Raw genomic sequence first — 27,862 nt, forward strand, 5'->3', positions numbered from 1 at the left:
ATTGTTAGTTCGCTTGTTTCGTTCGTAGATTAGTTTTTCATGAAACTATGTATGACTCTTGAAGCAAGTTGGGTAAAGTACAAGAGGCCTTGTGATGCTATCACTACTTGGTTATTTGTCATCCTCCCTCTGTATGAAGAGCTTGTTACTTTTATTCAATGATACGTCGAAGGAAAATATTTACTGTTCGATGTGAACCTTGGTGAAAACACAACACTTGCACGCTAACTAGTGTCACATACTCTAGTCGGTTGTTTTCGGCTTAATCCTTGTTAGCTCAATCAAGTAGAGTAAGGTGAGGGGGAAAACCTTAATAGGTGCGTCAGAGGTATAATAAACTACTTCTCTACTGGAACAACCTCTTCTTCTCTCAATAAGTCGGGATCCCTCTTCCACCTCTGAAATGAATAAGTTCTATGCATAGTTACAAAAATGAAAAAGTGAAAAAAGTTTGAAAAAATGAAAAATGAATAAGGCAAAAGAAGAGAAAGGCTTCCTATGCAGAGAGGTGATGCAAGTAACTCCGCTAGGGTACTAACCAGGCTCGTTGGTAGTGGAGCCATGCTTGTGTTCTTATGTGACTCCGCTGGGGTACTGTCCAGGCCTGCTAGCAGCGGAGCAACACCAAAGATGAAACAAAGTCTCTGACAACTATATTGTTTGTGCACCAATATGCACCAATATACTCCTCAACCCCAATAGAAACAACTGTGTTTCCTTGGCTTGGAATGTATGTCAATAAACCAAGAGCTTGGCAAATGCTACATATTACAATCAAGCTAGTGTGGAAACCAAGAGGAGCTGAGAACTGAATAATGCTCCCAGAGGTGTTAGACTTGCCAAGTGTTCTAGCGGCTACAACCACCCTCCAAAATTTTTCCTTAGCTTCATTTTGGAGCCTCCCTTCCAACCCTCACATCAGCTTCCCTTGCTTCATCAAATTCACAAGCTTTAGTGTTTTTCTTGTACAAAGGCGGCCTGTCGATCACAGCTTGATGCATTCCCCTCATAGGCTAATCACCCGGACTTGGTCCAGCTGTAGGGTGAGCAGCTTCCCCAAGAAATTGCACCATTCTAGAGGGAAACCACCCTTCCCTCCAGAAATTACATAATCCTAACTGGTAGCCTGTTGGGCTCAATAATTGCGCAATTCTGGCAGTCAATACTCATAGTGAAAACTGTGCAATTTTCCCCAGTAGGGCTACTCAGCCCAGAATTTGCACAAATCTGGGTAGTAGTCAGCTTCTCTACCCAAAAATTACGCAAATCTCTTGGGCAGTCAACCTAACTCCTAGCCGGAAATGTGCATTTCCTTCAAGCAGTCAAACAACATCTTGCATGTGCAGTTGAGTTGACCAGTTCCCTCTAGGACCGAGCAAAATAGACTTCCATGCATGGGCTACTTCTCCCAAGGCAGCATGCAATGGCATCCCTTGTTCAGGAATCTATGTTTAATAGTTGGAGGTTACATGCAAGTATCATTTCAGAAACCTTCCACCAAGTGTCGCTTTCCCTAGATTTGTGGCATGCGCGTCACAACCTTGATGTTATCAAAACTCATCAACCGGACGTTGCAAAGGTCATTCCTCACATCAACCTTGTGGCTTTGAAATCTCACATCACATCGAGGAGTAGTCAGCATATTCAGCTCAGTTGTTTTGGGGTAAGCCCACTTCCCATGCCATATGTTGCATTTCTGTCACTTTTTATAATTTTTCTTGTGTGAGTATTGTTTGCTTGATTTCAGTGAGTGCTTGCTATCGTTTACATGTATGCTAGCTTGTCCTAGCACTGTTTCAATTTTCATTGCTATCTCACTGCTGTCACATACATGAAACTTTTTTTCAAGAACAATTGTCGATTCAGCGAATAACTTCACCCACTTGCATGTTGATCTGTTTACTGAATATTTCATTATTGTTTGCATGCACTGTCAATCACTTCTGCTATCACTTAGTGTCACCATGCATTCACTATCACATTTGCTTTCAGTTGCCCGTTGGTGAGTCTGGGTAGCCTTGGCCTAGACTCTGCTGCATCAAGAGCCTCACCAAGACAACATTGTGCAATCCTGAGAGGGAAGGCTCTATCTTCCTCTCAGGAAATGCTCATTTTTTCCTAGTGACTCTCCTCCATGACTATTTTGCGCATTTCTGAGGGATGGTGACTGCTGGCCTAGAAAATTGCGCAATGCAGTCACTGAGCCTACAACCATTGCTAACTAAGATTGCACATTGTGAAATTACAATAGTCAGTATCCATATTGGACTGTGCATTACATAGTTCCAATATTCAATTGGTCTCCTAGTAGCCGAGACTGTGCCTTATGCAGTCTTGGAAGTTAGTCTCTCGACCTCCCAGCCGAAATTGCGTGACCCTCATGATGGCTTACATAGGTATGTTGCAAGTCAGTGCTCAATTTCATTTTTGTTTTTGATTGATAGATTGCTTGCCATGAGTGTTTCCATGTCTCCATGTATTGCAGGTGTTCATCTACCTCTGAGTAGTATAGGTGCAATGGTTTCCAAGTGATCTGAAAATCACTCGTGAGTGTTCTCAGTTACTTAATTAATAAATAAAGGTATTACAGACTCATGTGTTGGTGTGTGTCTATGTTATCTTAGGCAACGGATCAATCAGATTGCAAAATACACAAACACTGGAAGAATGGAAAACAATAGGAGAAACACAGTAAGCAAATACAAGAACACAACAAATTAATAAGGAGTTCACCCTATCCTCCAGGGCTACGTCTCCAGTCCAGCTTTCAGTGGTGGCCTTCTTTTATTATGTCTTTAAAGTAGATATTTACAATGAGGAGCTCAATTTGAGTCTCCTAAAATAGATCATGTTTGGTAGGATGGTTCTTGGATCCCCCAAGCCACTAGAGTACACAGATTTTTTTCCTTACCAAAACTTGACCTCTCTGGTCTTTAATGAGAGAAGCCCAATGTGGTGCTCAATTCTCGACAGATCCTCTCAGGGATTGCTTGAACCTCTCAAGCTTTATATCTGCGCAATGCTGCCTTAGGTCAGCTTGGCTCTCTGTTTTCTGCTTTTTGCTTCACTGTCTCTTCTTTGCTCTTGCTCTCTCTATCTTAGTTCTCTTCTTCTTTCTTCTTCTTCTTCCTGTTCTCTGTCTATTCATGGCTTAAAGCCGATCTATATCACGACTGTTTAATTCCTATTTCGCCCCTTTAGATCGCTTGCTGCTGTTCGCTTGGAGTTCCCTGCCTCTGCGTCATCGCCATCATCCATAGGGAAGTGGCTACTTGTCCTCTCACAAACTGCGCTAGCTCTTCCTCGATGGTTCGGTAATTCAGTTACACTGTGGAATGACTCATCCACCAACTTGGCAGTCAGATCAGACTTCAAACTTCTTTATCTTGTGGCTTAATTCCTTGTCAAATCCGGTTTCTCCATCGGGCGCAATCTCCACCGTTAGATCTGGAGCCCCTAGATCCTACGTTATTCGCTCATTTCGTGCGGTTGACTTGCTTGACCGTTAGTGTGCAATGAGAGGCAGTTTTCTCTCTCATCCACTCGACACACATCGTGCGATGAATGGAATCGCTCGGTTTCAGCCGAATTCGCTTACCACCCAGGGGTGCCCCCGATATACCACCGGTTTTGGAGTGCGGGTCCCGCCTTTCGCCTTACCGCTTTCCGCACAGTTACCTGGCTTCCCATGCGACCGACCGCTCGGGGCCTTTCATTCTCGAGGGGTTTTTCCCAGTGATGCGCGATTAATGCTAAGCACTAATCACACATCAGAAATGGCCTATGTTTCCCGATCCGGGCTTCCCAAGTGCCAGTTTTGCCTCCTGCACAGACTCCATGGGCCTCGGTCAGCGCGCTTTGACCGAGGTCCTCGTTGTTCCTTGTTGGTTGCAATCTGCCACTGTCCAGAGGTCTTCCTGATTGCTCTGTGTTCATAAATTCGAAGTCTATCCTATCTTAATATAGTCATGGCACTTTGATAATCTTCATGGATCCAATTCGGATCACGACCTTCCCACTGAAAAAGCTTTTGGACCACCAAAAGTTGGTTTTCAAGCATCGACTAAGTGAGGGTACAATTGTCTCACTTGTCCAATCTCTATCCACTTTGCACTGCTCGGCTTTGAACCCTTGAGCCCTACTCTGAGGTACTCAACATCTCCTCTACGTGTCATCCTCACCTTCCTGTCCAGAACTGTGTCTTCCTACAATTCATTAAGATATTCAGGTAGCAGGTCATCAATAGAAGGCAATTGACTCTACTCTTCGAGATCCTCAATTAAAGAGGGTTCAAACAATCTCAAGAAATCTGCATTTATGACTGAGTAGATGTGCATGTAAGCTGGTAGATCAAGGCGAAAAGCATTTTCACTAATCTTCTCAAGTATCTTAAAGGGTCCATACCTGATAGGATTTAGCTTTTTACCTTCACCTTGCATCCTGTCCTTGCTGATATACAACCAGACTTGGTCACCAACTTGGAAACTATGCTCCATCCGATGCTTGTCATGCCTTGCCTTGTATTTGGATTGGCTCTTTTCCAGTTGTTCCTGTACTACCTAGTGGATCTCTTGGATCTATTCAATGAACCTAGTTGCCCTGTCCACATCACTATGTCCATCAACTGTGGTATCTTTACCAAAGACAAAATCTAAAGGAGAGCTTGATGTGAAACCAAAACAGGTCTCAAAAGGAGATCTTTGTGTAGAAGAATGTTTTTCTCTGTTGTAAGCATGCTGCACATAACACAAATGCTCATCCCAAAGCTTAGGATGTTTGCTGCAATATCCTCTAAGTAACTAGATCACTATCCTGTTAACTACTTCTGTCTGGCCATTAGTTTGTGGATGAAAAGCTGTGCTTTTCTTCAGTTTGGTGTCCATCAGTTCCCACAGACTTGACCAAAACTTCCCCACAAATCGAGTGTCTCGATCAGATACAATGGAAGTGGGTAATCCAAAATGAACCCATACATGTTCAACAAATAATTTTGCAGTTTGTTCAGCTGTAATCTGTTTATTACAAGGTATCAAAATACACATTTTGCTTAACCTATCCACAACAACATATATACAATCATGACCTTTCCTAGATTTAGGCAGTGCTCCAACAAAATCCATGGAAATATTTTCCCTGGGGTGAGAAGGAACTAGTAATGGAGTGTACAAGCCTAGTTTTATGTTGTTGGGCTTGCTTTTAGCACACATAGTACACCCTCTTACATATCTAGAAATTTTCTCTTTCATTTTTGGCCAATAACAAAATCTTTGCAGCTATGCAACTATTTTACTTACCCTAAAGTGACTTGATATCAGAGAAGTGTGTGCTTCTTTAATTATCTTTACTCTCTCTGTTTGTGGAATGCATAACTTCCCACAATGGTATAAGAGTCGGTCCTTTATATGATAATCCAATTCTTCTACTCGTTTGCCTTGACTTAAAGTTGCATATACATCTTTAAAGTCTATATCTTGAGCATATTGTTCAATGTAGCTTTCATGTAGCACAAAATTATGCTTAAGTATAGTAGATGCATTTATAATAGGTCTAGATAACATGTCTGCAACTTTATTGTGTATGCCCTTTTTATATCTGATGACTAAATGAAATTGTTGTAGAAAACCCATCCATCTATAGTGTCTTTATTGCTGCAACTTAGTTTGGGAGTGTAGATATTGAAGTGGTTGATGATCAGTATGTATTATTGTCTCTTTGCCCATTAAGTAATGTTTCCACATTTTCACACTCTGAACTAATGCATACAATTCTTTATCATATGTAGGATAGTTAACTACTACAACATTAAAAGTCTCAAAATGATAGCATATGGGTTTACCGTGCTGTGTCAACACTGCTCCCATGGCATAGTCACTGGCATCTGTTTGGATCTCAAATGGTCTTTGAAGATCGGGCAGTGCTAGTACAACTGTTGTACTAATCTTTTCTTTCAAGGTGTCGAAGGATTTCTGTTGTTTGCCTCCCCACTGAAACACCTCGTTCAATCCTATTAAAGCATGTAAGGGAGCTGCAATTAAGGAGAAGTTAGAAATGAACTTCCTCCAATATTTTGCTGCTCCTAAGAATCTTCTATCTTCTGTAGCAGCTTTGGGTTTAGGCCAGTTTACAATCACTGCCACCTTAGAGGGATCTATCTTCAATTCACCACCCCCTACTATATGACCCAAATAATTCAGAGATGTTTTTCCAAATTCACATTTTGAGAGTTAGACATGAAGTTTTTCTCTTTTCAAAACATCTAGTGTCTGCGTAACATGCTTTAAGTGTTCTTCCCACATTTTGCTAAATATCAGAATGTCATCCAAATACACAATAACAAAATCATCAAGAAAAGGTTTGAGTACATCATTCATTAATCTCATGAAAGTAGCAGGAGCATTAGTTAAGCCAAAAGGCATAACCAACCACTCATACAATCCCTGCTTTGTTTTAAAAGCAGTCTTCCATGCATCTTGTTCTGCAACTCTGACCTGATGGTATCCACTGTGCAAGTCTAGCTTGGAAAAATAAACAGCTTCTTTCAATTGATCTAAAATATCATCTATGCGAGGAAGGGGATAACGATTTTTTATTATTATCTTATTCAGTGCTCGGTAATCAATGCACATTCTCCATGAGCCATCTTTCTTTCTCACCAAAACGATTAGTGACCCACATGGTGATGTGCTAGGTCTGATGAACCCCTTCTTGAGCAACTCCTGCACCTGCTTCTTGATTTCAGCATTCTCTAAAGCGGACAACCTCTTATACCTGTGGCTACAATGGTTGTTTCATCTCCTAAGTCTGACCCCAAATCTTTCTGAATAGTTGTAGTAGTCTTCTTCTTCTTGCCCTCGAACTTCTTAGGTCTCAGCTCTGGATGCAGAATCCAACAATGCTCATCATCATGCCCATCCTTTTTACAGTGAGTGCATGAAGCCTTGCTTTTCTGTGCAGTGTTAGCCTTCCTTGATTTCCACTTCTGCTTTCTTTTCTCCTTATTCTTGCTTGCAGTGGGTTGGGATGATCCCCCAACTTCTGGACTTCCATTCTTTCCTCTAGCTTCTAGATGAGTAGCTTGTACAGATACCTCATCTATACTAGTGGGATTAAACATGAGGATGGTGTGCCTCATGTAGCTGTGTAGACCACCAATGTACTTCAACAGAGTCTTAGGTGAGTCTAATGAGATTCCTATAATCAATGCTCTCTTTCTAAATTCTTGAGTGTACTGTTGCACACTTTGCCCTTTCAACTGTCGAAGAGTTTGCCAACTCATCATGGCTTGCTGCATGTAGGCCAATGGATAGAACTGCTTTTTGATTGCATAAACAAATTCACTCTAGACAGAGATGGTTTTACCATGTCTTTTCATGTCAGCTTGGGTTCTACCTTCCCACCAAACCAAGGCAGTGCCTCCAAGGTGTAGGCTTGCCAGCTGAATCTTGCTCTTGTCTGAGTCAATATTCTGCACTCTACAATAAACATCAATTTGTCTAATCCAATTGTCCAACTTTTCTGCATTCAACTCTCCATCATATATAGGTAAATCAAATTTAACATCTAGTTTGATCAAAGATGCTTTCTTTTTAGGGCTATCAGGAGGTGTGAGAAAGCTTTCCTCTTTCCCTTTGCCTTTTGAGTGGTCATGGGAATGTGACTCATCTTCTCCTTTGTCTTGCTTAGAGCCTGATGAATCTTCATCCTTATGTTTTCTAAAGTCCCTATACATTTCTTCTACCATGGACTTTATGGCTAGGAAACTATCTATGAATTGAGGGTCTGGCCCCATAGAACCTTCCTCTGACATTGTCTTCTAAGGATAGACTCTCCCAATTTTAGGATTAGTTTTGACCAACTCTCCTTCTCCTAATTTGAGCTTTGATCTAGTTAGCATTCAACAGCTAAACCAACACAAGCTTGTCTAACCTTAATAGCCTAAAGCTCTGATACCACTTGATCTGAAAATCACTCGTGAGTGATCTCAGTTACTTAATTAATAAATGAAGGTATTATAGACTCATGTGCTGGAGTGTGTCTATGTTATATTAGGCAACGGATCGATCAGATTGAAAAATACACAGACACTAGAAGAATGCAAAACAGTAGGAGAAACACAGTGAGCTTATACAAGAACACAACAAATTAATAAGGAGTTCACCCTATCCTCTAGGGCTACATCTCTGGTCCAGCCTTCAGTGGTGGCCTTCGTTTATTGTGTCTTTAAAGCAGATATTTACAATGAGGAGCTCAATTTGAGTCTCCTAAAACAGATAATGTTTGGTAGGGTGGTTCTTGGATCCCCCAAGCCACTGGAGTACACAGACTCTTTTCCTTACCAGAACTTGACCTCTCTAGTCTTTAATGAGAGAAGCCTAATGTGGTGCTCAATTCCCAACAGATCCTCTCAGGGATTGCTTGAACCTCTCAAGCTGTATATCTACTCGATGCTGCCTTAGGTTAGCTCGTCTCTCTATTTTCTGCTTTTTGATTCACTGTCTCTTCTTTGCTCTCGCTCTCTCTGTCTTCGTTCTCTTCTTCTCTCTTCTTCTTCTTCCTATTCTCTATCTGTTCATGGCTTAAATCCAATCTATATCATAATTGTTCGATTCCTTTTCCACCCCTTCAGATCGCCTGCTATTGTTTGCTTGAAGTTCCCTGCCTCGGCGTCATCGCCATCGTCCATAGTGAAGTGGCCACTTGTCCTCTCACAAACTGCGCCGGCTATTCCTCGATGGTTTGATAATTCAGTTACACTGTGGAATGACTCATCTGCCAACTCAACAGTTAGATCAGACTTCAAACTTCTTTATGCCACAGCTTAATTCCCCTGTCAAATCCTGTTTCTCCATCGGGTGCAATCTCCGCCGTCAAATCTGGAGCCCCCATATCCTACGTTATTCATTCATTTCGCGCGGTTGACTTGCTCGACCATTAGCGCACGATGAGAGGTGCTTTTCTCTCTCATCCGCCGAACACGTGTCATGCGATGAATGGAATCGCTCAGTTTCATCCAAATCTGCTTACCGCCCAAGGGTGCCCCCGATATACCACCGGTTTTGGAGTGAGGGTCCCACCTTTCGCCTTAGCGCTTTCCCCACAGTTTCCCGGCTTCCCATGCAACCGAGCGCTCAGGGCCTTTCCTTCTCAAGGAGTTTTTCCTAGCGATGCGTGATGAGTGATCAGAAATGGCCTCCGTTTCTCAATCTGGGCTTCCCAAGTGCCAGCTTTGCCTCCTCCGTGGAATCCATGGGCCTTGGTCAGCACGCTTTGACCGAGGTCCTCGTTGTTCCTTGCTGGCTGCAATCTGCCACTATCCAAAGGTCTTCCTAATCACTCCGTGTTCATAAATTCAAAGTCTATCCTATCTTAATACAGTCATGGCACTTTGATAATCTTCATGGATCCAATTCGAATCACCAAGAGAGCAGAGTCGAAGACACCATTCAGAGCACACCTGGGGATGTAGTCAATCAAATGTATATGAGTTTGCCTACTCACTAAGATATCAAGATGTTCATAGACAAGGACATCAAGATATCACAGCGAGCAACATCATGAACAGTAGCTAAGGGCAGCATAACGAATGTAATGAATGCACCAAATATAACGAATGCATCGAATGCAACGAATGCAACAAATGCACCGAATATAATGAATCCAACTAATGCAAAGAATGAAATGAATGCAACAGGAAGGTTGTGGACAACATAAAGGGAGAGAAAAGTTACAAGATCAAGTAGATCCACTGATGATGAAAGAAACTTTGGAGACTTAGGCTATGAGGTGACGGTGCGACATGAATATCGCGTGAAGATAGAGAATGGAACAAGGAAGGAGTTTCATGTGCTGAAGTAGCAACTCAAGGAAGAACATGAAGCTGCACAGACAGATGAATGAGTCACAATAGAAACATGAACAGCAGTGGGCGCAACATGCACTCACGGATGAAACTACACCCATACAAGTTAAATATCCATCCTAGTTGTTGGCACAGAGCAGACATGGTGAGAATTTTTGTTGATCACATGCAAGGGATTCAATAGCATGCATGTCATTGTGCACACGCATGCAATCCAACCCATTCAACACAATCACCAAGGTGACGACAAGAAGCAAGTTGAACTAAAGCTAAACATGTACTTCAGCAAGTTGATGCATATGACCACCAGCACACACTTGAAGATCAGCATGAACACTATGCATCAGTGTGTTTTCGGTTCAGCCACACCCAAGAAGACCATGCACATGTTGGCAAATGAGTTGGATGAAGGAGCGGAACCAATGCATTAGTTGCAATGGAGGCAAGAGTTCGCTTTAGCAAGATGTCAGCATGAGGTGCATGCAAACCATCACAGATGACCAAGCTTGGCATAATCTCACCACCTTCACCATCACAAGAATGCCAAAGAATTGGTCTCATCACAGCTAACCAAGTGTCAGTGATTTCTTGCATGGCTTACTCAAGTGATGTTGTCTCACATGAGTACATGTGCATTGTAATGTAATGTCATGTCAAGTGTAAGTCAAGTGTCAATAGTTGGATGTAACAGTCATAGAGTAGATGAAGAGTCATGAGGGTAGATGAACTGTCACAAAGGGGAATGTCAAGGGTCACCCCACCCTTTGCTATAAATATTCCCTCATAACTCATTGTAGAGGCTTTTGGTCAGCCAAGCTTCTGATAAGACTATCATAGAGAGAGTTTGGACAATATTGTAACACGCCCTGGCTTGTCCACTGCACAGAGCTAGTTCATCTCTTTGGAGGAGTAGGCGGATGTGGCTATAATGTTCCAATGTTGGGGCTAGCTGGTTTACATGGATGTATTGTATGATTGGAACTTACACTTCTTTATATAATAAGAGCTAGCAAGTTTTCATGAATATGTTGTTATTGTAGTTGGATTGTTCCGGTTGCTGTAACAATGTATGTTGTTTAACTTACGTAGTTGTGTATGAATTGTTTGTATGCAATTGTATGAATCTTGTTGCAGACGTGCTATTGCTTTAACCATCACTTTGGATTTCCAGCTGACTTGCTTTCCATCTTGTGATGCATCTCCACTCGTTTTTTACCTTCCCATCTTAGTACTGTTATAGGTTTCCAAGGGGTGCATGCATCTCAACCCACCTGTGTTAGAACCCCTCATGCACCTTCCTTGACTCACTACAGTAGTCACACCCTTTCTACTTACAGAGTTATCCTACTTTCCTTTGTGCAACATCGTGGTCAAGGCAATGATTTATGACCCACTACTGGGACTCCTACACCAAACAGTCTGAGGTCTAATTGGGACTTCTTACCAGGGATATCCCCTTACATGTTTGCAGGTCAAGCACCATCAACAGAACCTTCATATAAAATTAGGTATAGAGAAAATGCCACGATTACCTGTTTGCAGCAGTGAAACCCTAGAATCCAAAGCTCTGATACCAAATCTTATGCAACTAGCTCACAAATAGATAGATCAACAACTTAAAAATTAATCTCTTCGAGGGGAAAACCTCATTTACATTACATAAATGAAAAATTATTGAATGATACAAATTACAAGACCTCCTTTCCATATATAGGAGACTATGGGTCACAGTATAATCATAGCCTACATAACAATAATATTGTAAGGGCACAATAATAACAATAGTGGGATTCTATGGGGCATAATAATAAAACTATGGGGACTACATGGGCACAACAATATAATAAGTGGGTTGCACTAATAACAATAAGGGGCTATACTAGTAGTATAGGGACCTAACAAATAACTTGATATTGATGATGCAAAATCCAAACCCAGGATGGGACTACTACGTTCCACCCGACCATAGAATGGTTGAGCCAAATCTCTCTACAACTAGTCACCCCCGTGCCATATTCCAAGCATGAATGTGGGACTCAAACCAAAAGAACCAACCAGGGCATCCCAAGGCTAAACCATCTCACCCTCATCAATAGAAACCAAGCTTTACCGTAATCCATCCTAGATCACTAGGCCAGCACAATAAACATGTCATAACATGTTTTACCATGATCTCCGCTCGATCACTAGACCAAACAAGCATGGATGCCACTGGATTTCTCCACCAACACCATGAGGAATTTTCTTATCTCCTAGTCTCTCAAGGTTTACTGCAATCCAATCTCTAATCACCAAACCCTAAATTGAGACCCACTCTCTAGGATTTACCACATATCCCAACCCAGGATTCCTAGGCTCAACAGAGAGAAAACCACCTCTTGGATTTACTGTATATCTTGCCATTCACTAGCAAGGATTTCTAGGCCCACCGAGGCAAGAAAAAATCTAGCTTTGTTGCAACCCACAGTCTGGTTCAACTGTTACTAGGCCATGTGTTCTATCATTCAGAGATCCATGTCACTTAGCTTTGAATCGATCCCGCAATCCAGCTCAATCAAAGCATGAGAACCCCATCACACCATGACTATTTAGAAACGGAAGGGCTAGGCTGAAAACACTATCACACCTCGAAAAACTGATGCCATAACAACAAAAGAACCACATGCAATACCATGCATTCCAAATTTAGCAAGGAAAATAAACATGCAAATCGATACCTACAAAGAATCTGGTTGTAGTTGCTAGATATTTCTCTTCCATGCTTGATCTTTTTCTTCCTCTTGCCTTCTTTTCCTTTCTTGATCCAATGCCAAAATGCTCCAAAAAATCAAAGTGTCCAAGAGTGAGAGAGACAGAATAATGAGAGAGCTCCAAAACTAAACTAACAAAAGGTTACCAACTGATCCTTAGAAGCATTTTTATCAATTAGGCCTCTGATTTCTTCATTTTCCATTATTTTCCTTCATTTTCCTCCTCACATGCAACCTATGACCTTTCACCTCCCTTTTCTCCTAATTTCCATTATTTTCATAAATAAATGTGCCAAAAATTCAATTTTTCCTCTCCAAAGCATTAGCCATTTCCTTTTCCAATTTCCTTAGTCATTAATAACCAAATTAACACCCACACTAGGATGTCTTGCCTAATATTCAACTTGGAATAAGTTTCCGGTTATTATTTTTCCTTTATTAAATTTTATTACATGGAATTTTCACTAGGGTTGTTACACACACAACGGTATCATCATGAGCTTAACAATAGAATAATAAATGATAAATATGAACCATCAAACTACAAATGTTAAAACTCTCTCTCTACAAATCACTCAAAACACTGTTATTAACTTAGTACAAGCATACCAATCTCAATCTCAAGCATCTACTTCATCACCTCCAATGGTATCAAAGGACAAGTAGCAACATTATTCAGATTATGTTCATAGCCATTTGTCCTTAGTCCTGCATACAACCTCTATCAATAACATTTTATTGTTGATCTATGTGCATTGAAGAATGTAAACTTTGAAACGGGAACTCTGGCCAAAAAACCCCAAAAAAACATCAAAAACAGTGCTAAAAACGAAAAGTGTGTATACTGGAACGATGATTTTATTTTTTAGGGATCAATTTTGAACATGTTTTAAAAATGGCAATGACTACGAAATTTTCGTGCAAAATATAGCTTCAAAACGAAAGTGATGATACTAGAACAATGATTTTGTTTTTTAGGGTCAATTTTCTAACTTTTTAAAAAATGATAGTCAAACCAAATTTTTATGTGCCAAACAAAGTTGTTTATGAGGAAAAAAACACATTAATGTTTTTGGTAGAATATCATTTTTCTTTCCTAAGTATAAATTCAACATGTTTTCCAGGTGGGCGAGCGGGCTTGGGCAGTTCTCAGAATCGCCCAACACCCGTGGTGGGCGTGGGGGCCGCCGGCGCACCCGCCCCACCCCTACACCCTCACCTCGGTGGCCCCCCTGCCCCACCCCCACACCCTCACCCCGGCCCCCTCACACCCACCTCCACCCCTCACACGTACCCTCCCCCCCACACGCACCCCCCTCACACGCAACCGCCCGCTCCCCCCTTGCCCACCTCCCACACACCCACACGCACCGCCCCCCTCACACGCACCGCCCCCCCTCACACCCACCTTCCCTCCCCCCCTCGGCTCTCGCCCACCCTCCCCCCCCCACTCTCGCCCACCCCCTCACACACACACCCCCCCCCTCTCACTCGCCCCCCCCCCCCCCCCCCCCCCCCTCTCACACGTACCCTCCCCCCGCCCCTCTCGCCCACCTCCCCTCACACCCACCCTCCCCTCCCCTCACACCCACCCACCCCCCCTCACACGCACCCTCCCCTCTCACCCACCTCCTCCTCTCGCCCACCCCCTCACACACCCACCCACACCCTCACCTGCCCTCGCCCTCCTCCCCCCTCACACGCACCCACCCTCCCCCACACCCCCCCACACGCACCCACCCTCCCCCCCCCCCCCCACACGCAACCACCCTCCCCCCCCCCCCACACGCAACCTCCCCCCCCCTTCTCGCCCACCCCCTCACACACCCACCCCCCCTCCCGCCCACCCCCTCACACACCCACCCACACCCTAACTCGCCCTTGTCCTCGCCCTCCCCCTCACACCCTCACCCGCCCTCGCTCACCCCCTCGCCTGCCCTCGCCCACGCCCACGCCCGCCCTCGCACACGCACCCACTTCGCTCCCTCACCCCCCCTCACCCGCCCCACCCCCTCACCTGGCCTCGCCCACACCCGCCCCACCGCCTCACCCGCCCCCTCACCCGCCCATGCCCACACCCGCCCCACCGCCTCACCCACCCACGCCCACGCATGGGGTGCGCCACCCCGACGGCCTGCCCGCCCGACTGGCTGGTGGCTGGGCGATTCCTGGAATTGCCCAGCCACCAGTCGAGCGGGCGGGCAGGCCGCCGGGGTGGCGCTGGCTTGGCCATGCCACCACAGCTTCCCGCCTGCCTGCCCGGTTAGTGGCTGGGAGATTTCGAGAATCGCCCAGCCACAAGCCGGGCGAGCGGGCGGGCCACTGGGGTGGGGCCAGCCCTGGCCGCGCCACCACGGTGGCCCGCCCGCCCGCCCGGTTGGTGGCTGGGAGATTCTGGGAATCGCCCAGCCACCAGGCGAGCGGGCGGGCGACCAGGCGGGCCACTGGGGTGGCATGGCCTGGGCTGGTGCCACCTCGACATCCCTCCCACCCACTCGGTTGGTGGTTGGGCGATTCCCGCCCAGCCACCAGCTGGGCGGGCTGCCAGGGTGGCGCGGCCAGGCCGGTGCCACCCCGGCGGCCCACCCGCCCGTCGGAATCGCCCAGCCACAAGCCGGGCGAGCGGGCGGGCCACTGGGGTGGGGCCAGCCCTGGCCGCGCCACCACGGTGGCCCGCCCGCCCGCCCGGTTGGTGGCTGGGAGATTCTGGGAATCGCCCAGCCACCAGGCGAGCGGGCGGGCGACCAGGCGGGCCACTGGGGTGGCATGGCCTGGGCTGGTGCCACCTCGACATCCCTCCCACCCACTCGGTTGGTGGTTGGGCGATTCCCGCCCAGCCACCAGCTGGGCGGGCTGCCAGGGTGGCGCGGCCAGGGTGGCGCGGCCAGGCCGGTGCCACCCCGGCGGCCCACCCGCCCACCTGGCAGGTGGCTAGGTGATTCCCTAGAATCGCCCAGCCACCAGCCAGGCAGGTGGGCGGGTAGCTGGGCTGGCGTGGCTAGGGCTAACGCCACCTCGGTGGCCCACCCGCCCGCCCGACTAGTGGCTGGGTGATTCTTGGAATCGCTCAGCCGGCCGGCGCGGGCGCCACCCCGGCGGCCTGCCCGCCCGCCCAGCTAGTGGCTGGATGATTCCCAGAATCGCCCAGCCACTAGCCGGGGGGTCGGGAAGGCCACCTAGGTGGAGTGGCCAGGGCTGGCACCACCCCAGCGATCAACCTTCCCACTCGGCTGGTGGCTGGGCGATTCCTGGAATCGCCCAATCGGCCGACGCAGGCGCCACACCAGCGGCCTGCCTGCCCACCCAACTGGTGGTTGGGTGATTCCCGGAATCGCCCAGCCACTAGCCGGGCAGGGCGTCGGGGTGGCGCGGCCAGGGCTAGCGCCACCCCGGCAGCCTGGCTAGTGGCTGGGCATTTCCGGGAATCACCCAGCCACCAGCCGGGCAAGCGGAGGGCCGCCAGGGTGGCGTGACCTCGGTTGGCACAACTCCGGCGGCTCGCCCACCCGCTGGGGTGGCGCGGCCCTGGCTGGCACCACTCCAGCAGCCCGGCCGCCCGTTCGGCTGGTGGTTGGGTGATTCCGGGAATCGCCCAAGCACTAGTCGGGCCGGCGGGCTGGCACCACTTCGACGGCCCACCCGCCTGCCCGGCTGGTCGCTAGGCAATTCCTGGAATCACCCAGCCACCAGCCGGGTGGGTGGGCTGGCCGCCGGGGCAGCGCAACCTAGGCCGACGCCACCTAGGCGGCCCACCCGCCCGCTCGGCTGGTGGCTGGGCGATTCTGGGAATCGCCCAGCCACCAGCCAGGCGGGCGGGCGGGCCGCCAGGGTGGTGCCGTCTTGGGCTGTGCCACCCCAGTGGCCCGCCCGCCCGCCCGGCTGGTGGCTGGGCGATTCTCGGAATCGCCCAACCACCAGCCGGGCAGGTGGGCGGGCCGGCGAGGTGGCGCGACACAGGCCAGCGGCCCGCCCGCCCGCCCGGCAGGTGGCTGGGTGATTCCAGGAATTGCCCAGCCACCTCGCCCGCCCGCTCACCCGGGGTGGCGCCGGCCTGTGCCGCGCCACCCCGCCCGCCCCCCCGAGGTGGCGCCGGCCTGTGCCGCGCCACCCCGCCAGCCCGCTCGCTCGGCCGCGCTCCCCTTCCCCGCCCGCCCACGCACCCACCCACCCACCCACTTACGCCCGATTCAAAGATCCATTAGAAGAGGAAAATGAGCAAAAGGAAGCAGAAAATATTGTGGAAGAAGACAATGATGAAACTCTAGAGGACGAAGAGTTTGGATTACGTGACATTGTTGATTAAATTTAAGTTATGCTTGAAAATCAAGCTTTGCAATGTTTTGACTTTAACATTTTATGAGAAGAATAAACACTCAATTAGGGTTGTTATGCGTTCAGTATTTGTAATATGTGATTTTCGCATTGATTTTTAAGTTAATCATTATTTTTTGAAAAAAAAATTATTATTATTATTTTTTTGACATGAAATTCATAAAAAAAAAACTATTATTTAACCATTTTTAGTTAAAATTTTCGTATAAAAATTGTGATTTTGACATATCAATTCTAGCGAAAAATTATCAAAACGTGTAGTTTTTTAGTTATATTGATGTTAAAAATGGTTATTTTTATGTCCATTGTTAGAAAATATTGTTTTTTAGAAACAATTATTTCATGTGGATTGAAAAATTAATTAAGGATGTATAAATATGTAGAATATCGAAAATTCAAAATATTGACCTTCTAATTTAAAAATGCAAAACAATAAAAACCTCACTACAAAAAAATTAAAATTAAAATAAAAAACAAGAAAATATGAAGAAAACGACCACTTCAAAAATGACCAAATTTACAAAATAATTATTTACATTTCATACATTAGAAAATTTAAAGCCAAAAAATAGGTCTTTTAAAAAAAGGGTCTGATGCAGAATACCCACTTTTTTAAATCAACATGAAAATCACTACCATTCTAAAACGCAATGTACGTAAAAAAAATTAAAGTGCCAAAAACTATGCTCTAAAAAAAACGTGTGTGTTCTACATCACCCCTTTTCAAAATCAGGTCACTTTTTTGCTATCTCTATGAAACGGGTAACAGTGTTAGTTCCAGTTTCAAAGTTTACATTGTTATTGTCAAATCTACAATAAAATCTGCATACACTATCAAGGAAACATAGTGACTTCTATATACAATGATCTCTACAAAAAAATCACAATCTTCTTTTCACGTAGATTGATATTGTCTGCAAACACATCTTTGAAAAACAATCAAGTGAGATACCACAAACTTTATTCCATACAACAATTGCTCTTAACAAATAAGATCTCTACAAACAAGTCAACAAAACCTCATTGTTATGCATATCAAGACCTCTTCAATAGCATAGAACCTCTACATTCATACAATGAAATCAAACAAGAGGAGATCCAAAATTTCTCTCTGTCTTTGCAAAAACCTTTCAACAGTACTACAAATGGTCTCAAAACCCTGCATACAATGTTATGAAACCAGTTCACAAAAAGATAGAAAAGAAAGATCAATGCCTTAGAAATCAGCCTCTTTGATGGGGAAACCTCCTTTACATTACACAAATGAACAATTCTTGGATGATACAAATGAAAAAAACTCATTTCTATATATAGGATTCTAAGGGGTCACAATATAATCCAAGCTGACGTAACAATAATAATATAAGGGCACAACAATAACAATAGTGGGCTTCTATGATGCACAATAATAACAATATGGGGACAATAGGGGCACAACAATAACAATAGGGGCTACAATGACAATAGTAATGGGGCAATCACTAGTATTATAGGGACCTAACATGCCCTTCTCATTCAAAAAATTGTTGTCCTCAACGCTTGAGTAGTTCTGGATGCTTTTGTATAAACTTCTCATCCTCCCATGTGGAATCTTCAGCGGGTAAGTTCTTCCACTTGACAAGATACTCCAAAATTGATCGATTTTGCAACTGTCAAGTTCTTTTTTCTGTGACTGCTTCAAGTTCCAATATGATTTTTCCTTCCTCATCAAGTTCTGGCAATATTGTTTGAAATGGGAGCTTGTCATCAATAACCTTCTTTAAGCATGAAATATGGAAAACCGGGTGCACTCGGGAAGCTGCAGAAAGATCCAATTTGTATGCCATATTACTAATCTTTTGCAACACCTTGTACAGACCATAATACTTTGGTGATAATTTATTATCATTCTTAGCTTGCATGAGGGACATTTGTTTATATGGTTGTAGCCGTAAAAATACCCAGTCACCTATATCAAAACTTCTTTCGCTGCAATGTTGATCTATCTATTGTTTCATTCTATTTTATGCCAAAGTTAGGTTATCCTTTAAGAGTTGAAGAACTTGTTGTTGATGCTTGATGCAATCTTCCACTGCTTGAACATTAGAATTTTCTCTTAAATATGGTGTGATGGATGGTGGGTGACATCCATAAAGTGACATAAATGGGGTCAGTTTTGCTGCAGTTTGGAAGGAAGTGTTATACCACCATTCAGCCAAAGACAACCATTTGACCCATTGTGTGTGTTTATCAGATACAAAGCAACAAAGATATCCTTCTAAACATTTGTTTACTATCTCATTTTTCCCGTCAGATTGAGGATGAGAAGATGAGCTATGAGCTAACTGATTACCAAGAAAGGAAAATAATTTTGTCCAAAAAGTTCCAGTGAAAGTGGGATCTTTGTCACTTATAATAATCTTTGGGTTTCCATGTAGCTTTTGAATTTTTTCCATAAATGTAGTGGAAAATGTATTAGCTTTAAATGAATAAGATAATTCACAAAAGTGTGCATACTTGGTAAGTCTATCCACTACCACCATGCTGACACTCTTTCCTTCGGACTTGGGTAAACCTATGATAAAAGCCATTGAAACCTCCTCCCAATGTTGACTTGGAATGGATAAAGGTTGTAATATACCCGAGGTCTTAATTGTTTCAACTTTATTTTGTTGGAAAACCAAACATTTTGCCACAAACTTTTGAATATAAGATTTAAGAACATCCCAAGAAAATTCCTTCTTAAACCTGTGGTAAGTTTTTAAAAATCCTGAATGCCCTCCTAAGGGAGAGGTGTGAAATTCCATAAGAATCGTTTGTTTGAGTTGGAAATTCTGACATAGGTGTAAGCGATCTTTGTACCATAATGAATCATTTTTCTAGCTAAATGTATCAGATGTACTAGGATCTTGTTGTAACTTTTGAATGAGTGCCCACACTTGTTCGTCATTCTTCCATTCATCCCTTGTTTCGTTTATCCAATCTGGTTGGATAATAGAAATGACACAAAGAAATGCTTCCACATCCTCATCCTTTCTTGAGAGTGCATCTACCACAACATTTTTCTTCCCTTTTTTGTATATGATTTCAAAGTCATAACCCAACATCTTTGTGACCCATTTTTGCTGCTCTTTTGAAGATAATCTTTTTTCTAAAAAGTATTTAAGACTATCATGATCCGTTTTTACCTTGAAGTGTCTTCCCATTAGGTAGGGTCACCATTTCTTAAGTGCATGTAGTATTTCCAACATTTCCTTCTCATAAATAGCTTTGTGTAAATACTTTTCTTTGATTGGACGACTTTTGAAAGCAATGGATCTTTATTCATGCATTAAAAAAACATCAATTCCATTTCTTGAGGCATCACATTCCACAATAATTTTGTTTGTGAAGTCTAGCGTAGCTAAGACCGGTGCTTGGCACATTTCCTCTTTAAGATGTTCAAAGGCCTTCATTGCTTCTGGAGTCCATAAAAATGCATCTTTCTTCAATAATGTTGTTAGAGGTGCTGCTATTCTCCCATAATTCTTAACAAACTTGCAATAATACCCTCTCAACCTGAGAAATCCTCGCAGATGCTTTATGGATGTGGGGATTTTCCATTCCTTAGTGGATTTAATTTGACTAGGGTCTACCTTAACACCTTCATGAGATATAATATGACCCAGATATTCCAGCTCTTTTACTCCAAAGAAACATTTGGAGCTTTTTGCATATAATTGTTTCTCCTCAAATAGTTTGAGCACCCTGTCAACATGTTGAACATGATCCTTCCAAGACTTGCTCTAGATTAGTATATAATCAAAAAATACTAACACAAATTTTCTAAGGTTTTAAAATGGAATCCATAAAACCTTGAAATGTAGAAGGTGCATTAGTAAGGCCAAAAGGCATGACCAAAAGTTAATAATGACCCTCATGAGTTCTAAATGTTGTTTTTAGAATGTCTTTAGCCTTCATTTTGATTTGATGATATCCTGAATGAAGATCTAATTTTGTGAAGTAAATTTATCCATGCAATTCATCCAATAGTTCATCAATGACAAGAATGGAAAATTTATCTTTAATAGTGAGCTTGTTGAGCTCCCTATAATCTCAACTCATGCACCATGATCCATCCTTCTTGTGCACCAATACTAATAGAGCAGAGAAAGAACTTTGACTAGGTTGAATTATACCAACCTCTAGCATTTCTACAACCATATGTTCAATTTCACTCTTTTGGGCATAAGGACATCTGTAAGGCTTGATGTTTGGAGGAACACTTCCTGGAATCAAATGAGTAGCATGATCATGATCACCAATAGGTGGGAGACCTTTGGGAGTCTCAAATACCTTGGAATGGTTGTCCAAGACTTTTTGGAGATCTGGAGAAATAGATGATTTCAATGTGGAAACCTCTAGCGAACATAATTGTGCAATTATGCCTCATTTTTCTTTCTTTAGAAGCTTTTTCATTCCATCAGAGATGATTATCTTTCCTGGTTTCCCTACGATACCTCTTAATTCAACTTCCTTTCCTTCTGAAGAAAATTTCATGAAAAGTTCTTGAAAATTAAAAGCTATTGTACCCAAGGATTGTAGCCATTAGACTCCTAGTACAACATCAACACCACCCATTGGAATTCAAAGCATTGGGCTATTCAATAGATATTCTCCCATGGATAGCTTGATATTATGGCACTTTCCAGAGAAATGTATGGTTCCTCCACTTGCAACCATCACTTGACACTCTGTTGCTGGATATATGAAGCAATTCAATTCCTTGGCTACCTTACAATGAATAAAATTATGGGTACTGCCTGAATCAATCAACACTATTACCTTTTTCTTCTTGATATGTCCTTCTATCTTGATAGTTTGAGGACTGGTAATTACGGCCAATGCATTACAAGATATGATCGGATTCATTTCTTCTTTCTCTAGGGATTGTTCCTAGTGTATATCTTCTTCTTTTGATGTTTCTTGTTCCTTTTCTTCCTCCTCTCCAAAATCTATGTAAAATAATTTCTTCTCAGCACACTTATGACCTTTAGTGTATTTTCTATCACAACTGTAATAGAGCCCTTTTGCTCTTTTTTCTTCCAATTGTTGGGGTGTCAACCTTGTAGGTTGTGGAAGGCTAGGGGAAACAACACTTCCATCCTTATAATTGTGAGTGGTAGGCTTCCTTGTTTCCATAATTTTTCTTTCCATTTTTCTTGCCAACCTAAATGCCTTCTCCAATGAGTCAAGTTCCCAAAGGAAAACGTCATGTTGGATGTTATCCTTTAAATTCCCTATGAACACATCAATTGTATGCTCCTCTGGAATATCTTTTACCCTTATATTCAATTTTTGGAAGTCCTCAATGTGCTCCATCATTGGACCCTTTTGTTTGAGGTTTATCAGTTTGCTAAAAAAAATGTGTTTTTTGTATCCTCATAATGTGCTATCATTTCTTCTGTAAAAATTACCCAAGTGACAATTTGTTTATCAGCGAAAATCCATCGATACCATACAAACTAATTTGGTTCCAAATATAAAGTTGCAATGTGTACCTTTTGTGTTCTTTTCACATTATGGAGATCGAAATATTACTCCATCTATAGTATCCATGTTACGGGATCCTTGCCATCAAACTTTCCCATATCAATATTTGGAACATGGTGAGTCTTCAATCCAACGTTATAGTCTATGAAATCATGATTAAAATTTCTTTTGTTCCCTTCATGAGTTTCCTTTACTACCCTTTCACCATTAGTAAACATTTCTTGTAGCAATGTTGTCAAATCTATCTTCAATTCTTCCATTTTTCCTTCCATCTTAGCTTCCATGTCATTCATATTAGCTTCCATGTCTTTCTTTAAACCATCCATTTTAGCTTTTATTACTTTTTGTGAGAGTGAATTTTGTTGCACTTCATCTCGTAATTTTGATATATCATGTTGCATTTCTTCCTCTTCCTCATGAGTCATGCTAGAGATTTCAAGCTTCTTACTAGGTGTTTCCATTTTCTTTCTTAGGGGAATCAATTAATGATAATTATGCTTCACTATACCCTTTGAATTCCTTCAAACTAATTTTTCAAACCAAACTTATGCAAAATTAAAAAAAAAAACTACACACCTTTTTTCACTTTGTACAAGCTCAATATTGAAGTTGATGTATCTATGAAATTTTGGATCTTCATGGTCTAAAATTACAAACTGTGGTAGCCATCTGAGTCCTCTTTCCAACGCCACCCGTCGGATCGAAATTGGATTCTCTAAGAAATAGTTATGCCCAATCTCCCAATATGACCTGATTATACACTTTTACAGTAGAGTGAACTTGTACGAAGTGCCACGTTTCTCTGTTTCAACCTTCAAACTTGAAAATGGCGAACAAAAAACTAAAATCCATTGCCTTTTTGTAACTTCTTACGAAATTTCAATCTGATGCTCAAAGAGAATGTTATGATGATTTTCCCAAGGTCACCTGTTTGGAATGTAATTCGAGAGTCTACAAAAACCCTAACTTCCTCAGATCATATCTCCAAAAATATAGCAGGACAAGATCTGAAATTCGGACCCAAGGTTCAGAATGATTTCAGCTCAAATGGGTTTTTTTTATCTTCTGCGTTATCACAAAAAAAAAATTATAGTGGAAATTCCACGATGACCTATTTGGAGCAGTGGAACCCTAGAATCCAAGCTTTGATACCAAATGTTATGAAACCAACTAACAAAAAGATAGAAAAGAAAGATCAATGCCTTATAAATCAACCTCTTCGAAAGGGAAACCTCCTTTACATTACACAAATGAACAATTCTTGGATGATACAAATGACAAAACCTCCTTTCTATATATAGGACTCTAAGGGGTCACAATATAATCCAAGCCAACATAACAATAATAATACAAGGGCACAACAATAACAATAGTGGGCTTTTATGGGGCACAATAATAACAATATGGGGACAATAGGGGCACAACAATAACAATAGGGGCTACAATGACAATAGTAATGGGGGAATCACTAGTATTATAGGGACCTAACATACAATTAGCTACAACATACACTGGTAGGCATGCACAGTCTCAAATAACACATTAATAGGCAAACATAATCATTGTCAATAATACATTGAATCAATCAAATGTTAGTCTCTACAAAACCTCCTTCATCTACATCACATTGTCACCCTTTTGGTCTCTTCATTCTCACAATCATATATGCAACAAAATACTATGATAGGCCCTTCAAATCTTAATCAAACCATTATAAATTCAAGTGATATGCCAAATGTTGAAGATATCCTTCAAATCTCCTTCATATCTCTCATTGGGGAATATATCTGAGGTTCCTCCTTGCACCTTGGTGCACACCCATTCGAAGCAAAACATAAGAAACTAAAGAACTGCACACTAAACTGATTGATATACTTCTCCTTTTATAATCTATTTTCCTTGCAAATACCACAAGAAAATACAATAGTTTTTTTTTGTGGGAGACTTTGACAGGATCAAATACACATTGCTCGAAAATCCGGACATAATAACTTGGGAAAATCCATGGCTTTGCCAAAAGTTTTTATTTTTCAACACCTACAGGAAGTAACACACCCCTCCCCTTTAGGAAAAGAGATATTAATGCTAGTATTGTTCATGAAACCTGTGTTACCCTAGGTAGTAACACTCATCCAGCGAAGGAAACATGTGTTACCCTATCTCCAAACCTTGAAATGTAGTCAAACTTTAGTCAAAGCTCCTCCAACTTCTGGGATGTATTCTACAACAACTGTATGACCTATTAAAGCCTTGACATGTCTTAATAACATCACATTAATGCCAATAGTCATCAAAAACCTTCCTCTAATAAATCACACATGTCTCCTTAGATGCCTTCCCAGAAACTTTAGTCAGAAGCATTATCCATCCTAGTCCTTCTTCCTGCAACGACTCCAGAATTTGTGCAACCTTTTGAACCTCCTTTGTAATCATTAAGACACTTGTAATTATTTTCTAATCATGAGGAAAAATCCTCCATTCATGACCTATCTAGGAACATGAATTCTACATACATACCAACAATGTCATAATGTGACAAAACTATAATGACATGATGTGACAATGTGACAAAGCCATGATGACATAATCAATAAGTTGGAATTTAGGATGATGTCAAGGACAACGCATTAGCCATAATTCCAACAATATGCTTCTTTTTTAATAATATTTTTTGTTATAACCAAGTTATCTTTCAATAGTTTGAGAACCTCTTGTTGGTGCCCTATGTGGTCCTCCATTGCTTGAGCCTTTACAAATACTTTCAAGGGCGATGTGAAGGATGGAGGATGATATACATAAAGTTCCATAAATGGGGACATTTTTTATGAAGTAGATAAGGATGTGCTATATTACCATTCTACTTAGGGAAACCACTTCAACCATTATTTTTGTTTATTATATGCAAAGAAACGTATATACGCTTCTAAACATTTATACACAATATCAATTTTCCCATCATATTAAGAATGTTAACATGAGCTATGAGCCAATTGATTACCCAAACAAGAAAATAATCCACTCCAAAGGTTTCCAATGAAAATTGAATCTTTGACACTTGCAATTATCTTTGGTATCCATGTATATTTTGGATTATTTCCATGAATGATTCTGGCACTATGCTTGATTTAAAAGGATGCAAAAGAGAGAAAAAATGGGCATATTTTGTCATTCAATTTACCATTACCATAATGACATTCTTTCCTTCAAATTTGGGTAAACCTATCATAAAACCCATTGAAACTTCTTCCCAACATTGGCTTGGCATGGATAATGGTTGTAGGAGCCTTTGTCTTTATTGTATCTTCCTTATTCAATTTACATACCATACATTCAACCACACATTTTTTCACATATTCTTGAAGACCTTCCTAAAAAAAATCTTTCTTGATCCTATGGTATGTTTTCAAGAACCTTGAATGTCTTTCTATAGGAGAAGTGTATAATTTCAAAAGGACTTTGTTTCTTAGTTGAGAATTCTTATGTATGTATAAGTGATATTGATATCACAACAAACCATTTTTCCACATAGTATTTTCTACTACATCGAGTTCCTCATGTAGTTGCTGAATGATGTTTCATAACTTCTGATCCAGTTGGCTCCAGACATGCTTAGATTCAGAAGTGGATTCAGAATAACTCAAAAATAAAATTCTTCAAACTTTCACCAAACCAATACCAAGATTTATACCTCATCATTACGATTATGGTGGCCCAAACACCACTAAAATTTGAGTTCGTATGACCAACTTATGGCTCTTTAAAGTTTAACAAGTAAGGGAAAAAGAGGGGCCCATAGTGTGCCACATGGAATCCCAGTGAGAAAGTGGGACCCACATGGTATCCCATCAGCCATTTACACGTGGCACTCCATCATTGGCTCCTTGCCCCTGCGGAAAAGACAAAACAATATAATATTTAATCTCAAAATAAAAACAAAACTATTACCACATAACAAAAATCATATATAAAATGTGGTTATAACATCCAAAATATTAAAAATAAATAATAATATAATAACCAAAATCAAAATGATAATAAACGGTTATTATGAGCACCAAATTTCAAACAAAAATGAACATATGATTTGGTAAGCCATAGTTAAATGGCATGAGAAATATTTTGGTGATTGGGTATGTTGGGTTTTGGCATGTGCCACAACAAATAAACCAACAACCACATAACACATTGTTTTAAACACAACCACATTTAAACCATGTGGAACGATGCTAATTGGAGGGGAGCCATAGGGGTTGAACTCGCCCGACCCACGTGGGCTGACCCCCAATAGGCAGCCCCATTTAACACTAAACGTCGAAAAAAAATGCAAAATCGCCGACAGTTAACAACAAATTCCACCACATATCAAAACATCACATGCTATTCCAGGAGGATGGTGGGGTTTGAACGTCAACCTGCCCGTTGTTAATATTATCTGGCACCAATGGCCCATTGGGCCTCACCTTGAGTTCTCCGCCAAGGACTTTATACTTAAACCAATTCATTCCATTCAACCTATGGTGGAGGCGGATTGGAGCAGACCGACAGAGGAGCGCTAAGTGGAACCATGATTTGCAGAGCAGGGAGGAACCATGCTAGCATGATTTTCAAGATAGAATTTTTGCAGGGAATATTCTTTGATGGTGAAAATATTCCCTTAGAGGGCCAGAGAGGCCAGTGTTAGAATGTGACAATCTTATAGTCATTTTTGCACATTTTCTCGCCGAATCTTATAGTCATACCATGTAGTCAGAATCTCCATCTGAGCAATATAAATGCAGGTGCCCAACAACACATAATCTTTGGAGAATCTTGGGGAATCTAAAAGATTCCATTGGAGGCTTATTTTTTCCAGTGTCAGAATGATGTTGACTTTATAATCATTTTTCACATAATTTCACAAGGAGCATAGTGGTTTGCTCAGAAACTTCATGCGATCAGTGGATTTCTTGAGCATCTTCAAGATGGAATATTTGGGGAACCTTTGAGATTCCCAAGGGTCCAAAATTTGACGATGTTAGAATGGAAAAGTTTATAGTCATTTGACATGATTTTGCGCCACAAATTCAATGGTGATGTCCATTTCAACAGTTGAAACTTTTCATTTTTCGGCCATCCCTGAGAGTGAATTTATATGATGCAGTTATTTCATGCTTTCTTTTAGTTTTCTTAGATGAATTTTGTTGTTATTGAGATCCATTATTTCTATTATGTTGAGGGATACTTGTATGCCACATCATGTGATATTTTATTAGCTTGTCATGCCAATCTTGTTGAGGGGATTTGCCCATATGAGTGAGAGTTCCTGAGAACGTCCCGTGGAGAGACAATCCACTTTTGTTGAGGATATTCATCCTTGTAATGACAAACAACATACCATGTACATCATAATTTTGCAACATTAATGAAGCAG

The sequence above is a fragment of the Pinus tabuliformis genome, chromosome 3_2, assembly GCF_031772625.1.
Source record: "Pinus tabuliformis cultivar Carrire ecotype Pingquan chromosome 3_2, CPIR1, whole genome shotgun sequence".
NCBI classification, from domain to species: domain Eukaryota; kingdom Viridiplantae; phylum Streptophyta; class Pinopsida; order Pinales; family Pinaceae; genus Pinus; species Pinus tabuliformis.